Source organism: Budorcas taxicolor, chromosome 11 (genome assembly GCF_023091745.1).
Source record: "Budorcas taxicolor isolate Tak-1 chromosome 11, Takin1.1, whole genome shotgun sequence".
In the NCBI taxonomy this organism is placed as follows: domain Eukaryota; kingdom Metazoa; phylum Chordata; class Mammalia; order Artiodactyla; family Bovidae; genus Budorcas; species Budorcas taxicolor.
In genome coordinates, this window is record NC_068920.1 from 104,275,590 (window position 1) to 104,286,730 (window position 11,141).

The window sequence follows — 11,141 nt, forward strand, 5'->3', positions numbered from 1 at the left end:
ACCCCTGGAGTTTGCCTGTCTGTGTCAAAGCACATGACAAGTACTTAACTTATGACAGTTTTATCAAGAAGCATCCCACACAGTTAATGTGAAACATCTCAGTTTGATCTCGGTCTTCCCAGCTCTTTTTCTCTCATTCCCTCTCTCCTTTCCATGCCTCTGCCTCTAAATGGTGAATCGCATGGCTACTGACCTCTGTTGGGATGTTTACCTGTCTATATGTCTGCTGCTGCTGGTCTCACAGCAATGAGATGAGGTGGAGATTAATCGGGTGTTTGGGAGCTGTTCAGTCCCCAGGCATCTCTCATTATCTCCTCAGTCACGTCTGCTGACTGGAGAGGATGTGCAGGGACTCGAGAGAGCAGTAACTGATGTCTAAGCCTGGGAGTGATGCAGCTGAGACCTCTCCTCTGGGTAGCGCTCTGCCCACCCCACCCCACCACCTGTGGGCCCCACAGGAGCCCGTGCCAGCCGGGTCCCAGGGAGCAGAGTGGGCGTCCTAGGGGGACATCTCAGTGGGATGGACGCTACTCTCAGAAGCAGTATCCAGGGCCGATGTCCTGGATGTGGGGGTCGGGGGAGGGGTGTCCAGGCAAGGGAAGCTTCTTGTTCATTGCTCCTCCTCACCATCCGCTGGTCAGGAAGGAGACTGATGGATGTTCAGATGTTCAGACAGCCTGGTGACTGTCTCTGTACCCACATCTGCCGATGTTGCGATTGTCGTTACATGATCATGTGTCTTCTCTCCGAAGTCTCCTGCCAGTGGTTCTAGGAGTGCAGAAATGTGGTAGAGGCAGGCTGATCTACACGGGCAGTGGAGAGGATGGAGGCCTGGCTCACGGCGTGCCGCCATCACTGGTCCCCGCAGGGCTGCTCTCCTTCCCAGTCCCCTCCTCCACAGAGCCTGTGGTATTTAGCATGCATCTGTTGCTTTGTATGTGTTCTTGCAAAATGAATCTTTTTGGTTTGACTGTGTTTAATTCCTATAAACTATACTGGGTTATTCACTGCCTTTGTTTCCTCACATTTTCCCTCTAAGCACAGCGTTTCAAAGACATCTTCTTGTTGCCATGTGTAAATCTGTTGCTTTCAGTTGATTGCTTTGTGATCAAGATGTGCATCCACCATATTTTACTTGTTCACACCCTCAGCACAGGGAAGCTGGAGGGATGGGGACGTGAGCATCCTGTCCCATCAGGCCCTTGTTGTGGCATGTGGGATCTTTAGCTGTTGCAGCATGTGGGGTCTAGTTCCCTGATCAGGGGTCGAACCTGTACCCCTTGTGTTGGGAGCATGGAGTCTCAGGCACTGGACCACCAAGAAAGTCACTATCATCTTTTTTTTAAGTTATGTATTTATTTATGGCTGGGCTGGGCCTTCACTGCTTCCTGCAGTCTTTCTCTAGTTGCAGTGAGCGCGGGCCTCTTTTTAATTGTGGTACGCAGGCTTCTCACTATAGTGGCTTCTCTTGTTGCAGAGAATGGGCTTTAGGGCGCTTATGGTCAATAATTGTGGCACGTGGGCTTAGCTGCTCCGTGGCATGTGGAATCTTCCCAGACCCGAGATCGAACCTGTGTTGCCTGCATTGACAGGTGGATTCTTAACCATTGGACCACCAGGGAAGTCCAATTTTTATCATCTTTTGATGCCCTTTCCTCCCCAGCGTGAATAAGGCACTCAGTACACGTTTTATCAAATGAATGGAGCTGGCATTTTTGAAGCGAAAGATTGAAAGAAATGTTTGAATTCAAAGAAAATTATAACAGAAGATAGAAAGAGGATATATAGAAGGAAGAGAAGTGATACATGTGTATGAGGCAATATGTTACATGTTGTATCCTGGCATTCACCTAAAGACTGAACTCTGCAGAGGGAGAAGGAAATGATGCATATAGATGCTGGATAACTGACATCACATTGGGTTCCAAAAGATGGGTCAGGAATTCAAGGCTGAAGTATGCCCAGGTCATCATTTAAAGACCCGCGTGTCGGGTCACATGAGCCAGTGGTGGTTTTGGAAACAGATTTCTCTCCTGCTTCACGTAGGCTGCCTCTTACAGCGCATGTGGAATGAGAGGTGTCAGCCATGTGTTTCCTATAGTCTTCATTAAACTTCTTGGTCTGAGCATCAGTGAACTGATTTTTCCAATCTCTGATGACTCCTGGCAAGGGTGGTAGACAGCACATTCAGAGACATTCTCACAAACTTGAACCACTTTGCATGTAGGTAAGCCCATTTCTCTCAGTACTTAAGTTTCTGATGCAGACGCTGGTCGGTGGTCCTCCTGACGCTGAGAGAGACTCAAGGCTACAGGTGTGACTAGTACAAGTGACGTGCCTGTGAATAGTCCTGTCCCGAGACACTCAGGAGGGGAGTAAACCAGGCCTGGTTGCCCAATGCTCCATGTCGTGCCCTGCAGCCCTCTGACCCACCTGGCCCACCTGAACCCCGAGTTCACCTAACTTTCCACTTAAGGTCACTGCACCTGAGTTCTCATCTTCTCCTCAGAGATCAATGGAGGGCTGCAACCTCAAACATCTTCTGTCCTCTGACTGTATCTCAGAGGCCATGTTCAGGCCCTGTGCCTAGTTGAACACAACCAAGGATCTCCCTTCCCAACTTGAATTGTCATTGTATTAACATGTAGTTGAAACAAAGCAACAGAATCTGCAGGAATGGTAGAGTTGGTCAGCTCTATTTTATGCTTATGCAATGGAGTATTCAAAAATTTAAAGCTTTAAGAGTGAAAACTGGCCGGAGATTCCATATAGAGCTATTCTCTTCTGATTTCTCTGTGTCATCTTCTTCATGAAGACTTTGAGCTCTGTGTAGTGTTATTTTCATGTGAAATGTAGATCTGCTTAATTTTCTAGGGGTAATAAATTATACGGTTCTGTAATTTATCAGTTGGCTTACAAGAAAATTAGATGACTGAGTGACATCAGCAAAAAATGGTGGAGTAGGAGATGGGTGGAGAAGGCGATGGCACCCCACTCCAGCACTCTTGCCTGGAAAATCCCATGGGCAGAAGAGCCCGGTGGGCTGCAGTCCATGGGGTCACGAGGAGTCAGACATGACTGAGCGACTTCACTTTCACTTTCCACTTTCATGCATTGGAGAAGGAAATGGCAACCCACTCCAGTGTTTTTGCCTGGAGAATCCCAGGGACAGGGGAGCCTCATGGGCTGCCTTCTACGGGGTCGCACAGAGTCAGACACGATTGAAGCGACTTAGCAGCAGCAGCAACAGGAGGAGATGGGTGTGTGAGTGTGTGTATGTGTGTATGTTAGTTGCTCAGTCGTGTCTGACCTTTTGTGACTCCATGGACTGTAGCCTGCTAGGCTCTCCTGTCTATGGGATTTCCCAGGCAAGAATACTGGAGTGGTTGTCATTTCCTTTTCCGGGGGATCTTCCCAACCCAGGGATCAAACCTGGCTCTCCTGCATTGCAGGTGGATTCTTTACCATCTGAAGCAACAGGGAAATCTGGAGTAGGAGATATAAGCCTTCATCTCGCACAAAGAACAACCAGCCATCTGTGAGAAGAAATAGCCCTGGGAAGGCTTCAGAGTCTAATTAAGAACCTAAAGCTGCACTGCTGCTGCTGCTAAGTCACTTCAGTCGTGTCCGACTCTGTGCGACCCCATAGATGGCAGCCCACCAGGCTCCTCCGTCCCTGAGATTCTCCAGGCAAGAACACTGGAGTGGGTTGCCATTTCCTTCTCCAATGCATGAAAGTGAAAAGTGAAAGGGAAGTCACTCAGTCGTGTCCGACCCTCAGCGACCCTATGGACTGTAGCCTTCCAGGCTCCTCCGTCCATGGGATTTTCCAGGCAGGAGTACTGGAATGGGGTGCCATCGCCTGTGGAGCCCAAATGAGGATAAGCACAGAGAGGAAGGATCACGCGCTTGTGCAAGGGAATATTTTTCAGGCTTAGTGAAGATGGAAATTCTGACGTGTGTGACAACACAGGTGAGATTGGAGGACATTATGCTCAGTGCAACAGCCCGGATATAGAAAGATGAATGCTGCGCAATCTCACTTATATGTGGAATCTAAGAAAATTGAACTCATAGTAACAGTAGAGTGCTGTTATTGGGGGTGCAGGAACAAGGGAGATGTGACCAAAGGTGCAAACTTTATGCGATGAATAAATTCTGGAGACTTCCTGGACAACATGGCGATTGTAAGCAGTAATTTATAGTATACTTGAAATCTGCTAAGAAAGTGGAGCTCAGTTGTTTTCACTCCCCCACCAAATAGGGTAACTATGATGGGTGTGTTGTATTATCAGCTTGGTTGTGGTGATTGTTTCTCAGTGTGTACACACGTCAAAACATCATGCTGCGTACCTTATACTCACTTTTTACTTGTCAATCATCCCTAAATGAAGCTGGGGAAAAAATCTCCACACCTAAAAAAACAGACCTTCCAACATGTACAGTATTTTGCTCTGCCTATAAATACATGTGTCTCTGGACAAATAGACAAGACCTTTTTCCCAATAGAAAAAAGAACCAGGTTCATTAATGATCAAATTAGAAAATGTCTCCTCTGAGCCTTAAGTTTTTGCTTATTTTATTAAACAACATGTACTAGGAATTTTTTTTTCCATTTTCCTGAAATAACTATAACTTCATGAAGTCTGTTAAGGATGCAGCAATGTGGTTGCCTAGGATGGGCTCTGGGCTGGGGCCCGGAGGCCCTGGCTCTGGCCAGGCTCCGAGACACACTGTGCCTCTGCAGTCATTCCTGGGTAAGTGATCTAACTAGAAGACCACCCTTCTAAGTCTGAAGGCCGATGACCTTTGCACCGTCCTCCAAAATGTACCGGGAGGAGCGAGAGCTCCCTGGAGACTAGAGGCTTCACTTGAGAAAGAGTTTGGGTCAAATACGTGTTTGAAGCTCTGAGTTAAACAGAACTAAACAAGTTCCTTCTCAGAAACTTATTTATCCTCAGGTGCTTCAAAATGATGGGCTTCCCAGGCAGCGCAGTGGTTAAGAGTCCACCTGCCAATGCAGGAGATGCTGAAGACATGGGTTCGATCCCTGGATCTGGAAGATCCCCTGGAGGAGGAAATGACAACCCACTCCAGTACTCTTGCCTGGAAAATCCCAAGACAGAGGAGCCTTGCGGGCTACAGTCCATGGGGCTGCAAGAATTGGATATGACACAGTAGGCACCATGCATGGATTCCCACTCCTCTCTGAGGGCGAGGCATGGGCTATCTCAGAAAAAGACTGAGGAACTCACTTCAGAAGACACTGTTGCCATGACTCCTGAGCCTGAAGGGTAGAAAACCACTGTGGATCAGAAAAGTTGTCTGCTGTCAGGGGGCAGACGGGGCAGGTAAACATCACCTTTTCTCATGAATGGAGACAGTTGGTGATTCATTTTGGCATCATTTCTGTGGTTGGTCATGGGGCTATTTTTCATGATGACAAACGAAGTGTTATAGACAATTTTGTCTAAAACTTCTTCTTTCAAGTTCGTCCCCAGGAATTCCATCACTTTCCTAATTTCACATTTTGGGTCCTGTGGGGGAGAGTGGAAGAGAGGTGGTTGATATATTTTTTTTCATTCAAGGAAAAAATGCAAGCATGGTCAAACCTTAGAGAACTCAGCCCAGGATCTTAAATGTTTAAAAACCATTAAAGAGAGTGTTTTAAAACCTGTTAGTTTATGTTTAAAAGTAATTCTAATAATTTATGCTTATTAATATATGGAGATTTATGCATGTCAAATCACTAAACATGGCCATTGAAAGTGAAGTTATAGAGACTTCCCTGGCAGTCCAGTGGCTAACAGTCCACGTTCCCAACACAGGGGGCCGAGGTTTGATCCCTAGTCAAGGAACTAGAACCCATGTGCTGCAAGTAAGAGCTGGCATGGCCCTGGGAAGTGTCTCATCTGAGAAACTACTCACCCAGGAGCAGATAAGATGCCCTTTGGGAGGAAAGGGGTGTCTCTCAAAATAGACATGCCACTTTTCCTCTGAGCACGTGTGGAGCCATGTGCCTGATGACTGGACTCTGGTCCTGATGAGAACACTTGTTTGTAGAGGGGCCTTGCGAGAGCCCCAGACCCTCTGGGGAAGAGGCTGCAGGTGGGGGTGGAAGTCACCCTATAAGGGGGTCTCTGGGCCCCTGCAGGGCTCCCCTCCTCCCTGGCCACCATGACTGGGGTCACATGTCTGTCCCGACCCTGCTGGCCAGTCTCTTTGGCCGTCAGTCAGGCACAGGGCAGGGGGCTGGGGTGGCAGAGGCTATGCTGACACCTGGGAAAGCTGAGAGTGAGGGTGAGCGGAAAGAGCGGTTGGACACCCAACCAAGCAGGAAGACGGAAAGGAGCAGGGAGAGGAGGGGAGACTGGGCATGACCACCCGCAGCCAGGGCAACACTGCTCATAGGTTTATTTTACCTATAAACGTATGAAGCAGGCTTTGAACTAGGATCACACGTGCAAGAGATGCTACTACTGGGAAACTTGTATTTAAAATGATAAAGCTTGAATATCATAAAAAAGCAAACCAAAATGGCTCTATTCTTCCTCACGGCTGCAGATGCGGCTGCTGCTGCATCCCTTCAGTCGCGTCCGACTCTGTGTGACCCCATAGATGGCAGCCCACAGGCTCCCCGTCCCTGGGATTCTCCAGGCAAGAACACTGGAGTGGGTTGCCATTTCCTTCTCCAATGCACAAAAGTGAAAAGGGAAAGTGAAGTCGCTCAGTCATGTCTGACTCTTAGCGACCCCATGGACTGCAGCCCACCAGGCTCCTCTGTCCATGGGATTTTCCAGGCAAGAGTATGGAGTGGGGTGCCATCGCCTTCTCCGATTCTTCCTCACTAGTTCTTTCCAATTGAGATCCTAATTCTTTCCCTAGGAAATCAGAGCAGGTAACAGGGAGGTAGTGATCCTGGAAGGAGGATCCTGGAGAGACAGAGGGGGATCTTCTGGCTGAAATAGGAGCTTGCGTTGGGAACATGGCAGCCACAGGCGAGGTGGTGGAGAAGTGGGGCTGGCCTGCAAAACGCTTTGTACGGACAAAAATACATCTCACTTTTCTTAATGTCTCTCCTGGGTCTGTAACTTGGAGAAAAATGCCATGAAGCCAAGATGCAAAGACATTTCTTACTTGCGACATTTTTTCATAGAAAAGGTAGAGAGTGGGGTGGCTATCCTTTTTCCTCCACCAGCCCTTCACATGGTTGTACCAGGACCCTCAGACCACTGAAAGGAAAACACGAGTTTGGGCTGTGAGAAGGTGGGAGGGGAAGGCGAACTGAGTCCTCAGGACACAGACAGAGCTGCGGGCGGCGCTGCTCCGGAACAACTCCTCTGTCGTGCATTTTCTGCAGTACTTTCTTTCAGAAGCTGGTGCAATTAGACCCTCAGGCTCTGGAACCTGCTGGGTTTGGATCCCAGCTCTGACCCAGCTGTGTGACCTGGGCTAGTTACTTAACCTCTCTGAGTCTTGCTTTAAAAAAAAAAACAAAACCTCATCCCTGAAAGAGGATTCTTAACAGTGCCTACATCATAAGGCAATGTTGGGGTAGGTTAATTTATTCTGGGTTTCCCGGGTGGTGCTAGTGGTAAAGAGCCTACCTGTCAATGCAGGTTGATGTAGGAGACAAGGGTTCAATCCCTGGATTGGGAAGATCTCCTGGAGGAGGGCAGGGCAACCCACTCCAGTATTTTCGCTTGGGAAATCCCACGGACAGAGGGGCCTGGCAGGTTACAGTCCAAGGGGTCACACAGAGTTGGGCACGACTGAAGCGACTTAGTACACACAGTTTATTCCACAAGCCCGCTTCGTCCTTAGCTCTGCTCCAGGTACTAGGAGAGAGCAGCGGACACAGCAGGCAGAGGACCTGCTCTAGGCGTGCATCTCAGAGTGGACCTAGGAGAGGAGGGTGCGGGCATGCAGCATGGTGACTCACAGAGAAAATGAACGGTGAGGAGAGGCGGGAGGTCGATGCTGGGTGAGACCCAGAAAAAGGAGGAGAGTGCTCCTGGCCTCAGGGACCAGCAGCGAGCAGGCAGGGGTAGGGAGCAGGCCAGTCCAGGTGCAGCGAGATGGCTGCTGGGGCGTGGACCGAGCGAGGGGCCCGAGGACAGGGAGGGAACATGGTCAGGACCCTGAGCCTGGGCTGTGAGGTTCCAGGGGGGCTCTTGTTTTCACTCTGAGTGGGCTGGGTGGGACTGGGGGCTTCGAGCAGAGGAGTGAGGTGGTCTGACTTCCCTTTTAACAGAATCCCCCCCTTTCTGTGTTGAGAAGAGCCTTGTGTTGCTGAGGGCAGCCACTGAGACACTGGGCTGTTCACTGATCAGGGAAGACGTGACAGAAGCGGGAATGGAGAGGGAAAGCGAGGGTCCTGGGGGTCTTCTGAAGGTGAGGTTCGCATGTCCGTGACTGGGCTGATTGGGAGTGTGAGGAAGGACAGGCTCAGGACAGGCTCAGGGGGTGAGGCCAGAGCCTGCTGCAAGACGTGGAGGCAGCAGTGGGGCAGGTTTGGGAGGAGAGAGGGGAGCTCAGGTTTGGACACACGGACTCCGAGGTGTCAGCCCAGTGGCTGCATCTGTGCCCCAGAACAGGGGTGAGTTGTGGGGGTGGGATATCCTGGGGCCCGTGAGGAGAGTGCCCTGGGAAGAGCGTGGCAGCTGTGGGCGGGGACAACAGGGACCATGGATTGGGCAACACATGGAGGGCATGTGGCCACACACTAGGGGGCATGGAAGTGAGGAGACACCCAGGGGTCAGCCTGATGAGGCATCTGCAGCCAATAGACGGAAGGGACAGGCACATGGTGTGGGGGGGGTCCACAAAGTGGAAACAATGGCATGAATCGATGAGCTAAGGCATCTGAAAGTTGTTCTGGTTCTGTCAAGGGACCAATGAGACCGTAAGTACTCAATCAGTCACTTCAGTTCAGTTGCTCAGTCGTGTCCGACTCTTTGCGACCCCATGAATCGCAGCACGCCAGGCCTCCCTGTCCATCACCAACTTCCGGAGTTCACTCAGACTCATGTCCATCGAGTCCGTGATGCCATCCAGCCATCTCATCCTCTGTTGTCCCCTTCTCCTCCTGCCCCCAATCCCTCCCAGCATCAGAGTCTTTTCCAATGAGTCAACTCTTTGCATGAGGTGGCCAAAGTACTGGAGTTTCAGCTTTACCATCATTCCTTCCAAAGAACACCCAGGACTGATCTCCTTCAGAATGGACTGGTTGGATCTCCTTGCAGTCCAAGGGACTCTCAAGAGTCTTCTCCAACACCACAGTTCAAAAGCATCAATTCTTCGGCACTCAGCTTTCTTCAGAGTCCAACTCTCACATCCATACATGACCACTGGAAAAACCATAGCCTTGACTAGACGGACCTTTGTTGGCAAAGTAATGTCTCTGCTTTCGGAGGTTTATCCGAAAACGAAAGCAGACATTCATCTTCCCCTTGTTTCCATAATCTCATCCCTTCTGTCAAAATCTGCCTCTCCCAGGCTCTGTTTAGAGCTTGAGTTTTAGGAAGAAAGCCTGAACCAGTCTCTTTGATGGGAGTGTGACTGACTAAGAACATGGTGCCCCTCCCACCCCTGGGGGATTCTCTAAAGACTGAACAGGTTAATGCATGTTGAACACTTCCCATAGGCCTAGAGGTGGAACCTGCTCTGAATAGAGCTGGCCTTCTGTGATGCTGTGTTGGCCTCATCCTGTGGAGATGTCCCTGGAAGCAGAGCCACTCACTATGGGTAGCCAGCGCCATGCTGTACCTCTTAGGGGCATCGCTTGTATTCCTCCCCCCGCAGACAATCAGAGCTCCTTCTGTGGGTGAATTTTATTTCCCACAGACAATTTTATAGGGACCCTTATCCTCTGCAGACACGAGTGGATTCTGACTTACTTTTGCCAAACAGGAAGCTTTCAAAGTACTCTTCCCAGGTCCCCGGGTCAGGGAGTCTTTTGTTCATCCTTTGAAAATGTGAGTAGGACACCATGGTGCGCTTGGCATTCCTCGACACATAGATTATCTGGAGTGATGGGAAGAAATAAAGAAACAGTGTAAATAACAGAAGAGTAGGGGGCACTCAGCATGCATCTGTGTTCACAGCTACCAGATCCTCAAAGCCATGGACACACCTGCTCTCTTCCGCCCATCATCCAGCCGCCTATATAATCTTGTTGTTGTTGGTCAGTTGCTTAGTCGTGTCTGACTCTGTGACCCCATGGACTGTAGCCTGACAGGCTCCTCTGTCCATGGAACTCTCCAGGCAAGAGTACTGGACCGGGTGGCCATGCCCTTCTACAGGGGAATCTTCCCAACCCAGGGATCGAACCCTTACCTCCTGCATCTCCTGCATTGCAGGTGGATTCTTTACCCACTGAGCCACCTGGGAAGCCCTCCCATCAGTTGGCCAAAGTATAATCTCGTAAATGTGCAAATCTGATTGGACTGCTGTCTGTACAAATCGTTTCCATGTCTGTGTGTTGTTGTTGCGACTAAGTTTAACCGTCTCACCAGGTGTGCGGGGTCCTGTTTGCGGGCCTCCCTTCTCCCCATGACCACACCTGTCCTTTTCCTGTGGGAACACCGGTTTCCAGGTGCCTCTCACCCCTCTGGCCTGCCTTGCTCAGCATGTCCTGCTGCATTCAGCTCTCCCTCCTTTGAACGAGGTGGTCTTAACTGATGAACCTCACGAGGACAGGCCTCTTGAAATAGTACGAGGATTTGGTATGGATGTGCCCTTTGTCAGGAGCAGAGACACAACTTCCTTCATGTTGTCTCCAGGGCTTGGGAGTCACTACATGTTTAAAACCCTTGATTAACTGTTGGTTTACTTAGAGTTTGCCTGGGGCCTATATTTATTCTCGCTTTGTGGACTTCTTTGTTTTTGTTTTTTCCCATCTTCCTCCACTGCCATAAACTTTACTGGTCTGTGATTCGAAGAGTTGTCCCTGATTCAGGCCCCTCTTCTGAGTCATAGAGTTGTGTGTCTCCACCAGAATGTCCTGCAGGCATTTCAGGTTCAAAGGCTCAAAATACAATGTCTTCGCCCAGACTCAGTCTTCCTCTTTCTGTTTATGCAGGGGTCCCCAACCTCCAATCTAATGCCTAATGAGCTGAAGTGGAGCTGATGCAAAAATA

The 11,141-nt window shown here is 49.8% G+C and overlaps 1 pseudogene; it reads right to left on the reverse strand.

Annotated features, from left to right (window-relative positions):
* Positions 1-723: 723 nt before the first annotated feature.
* LOC128055686 (sulfotransferase 1C4-like) lies at positions 724-10,153 on the reverse strand (annotated as a pseudogene).
* Positions 10,154-11,141: the final 988 nt, after the last annotated feature.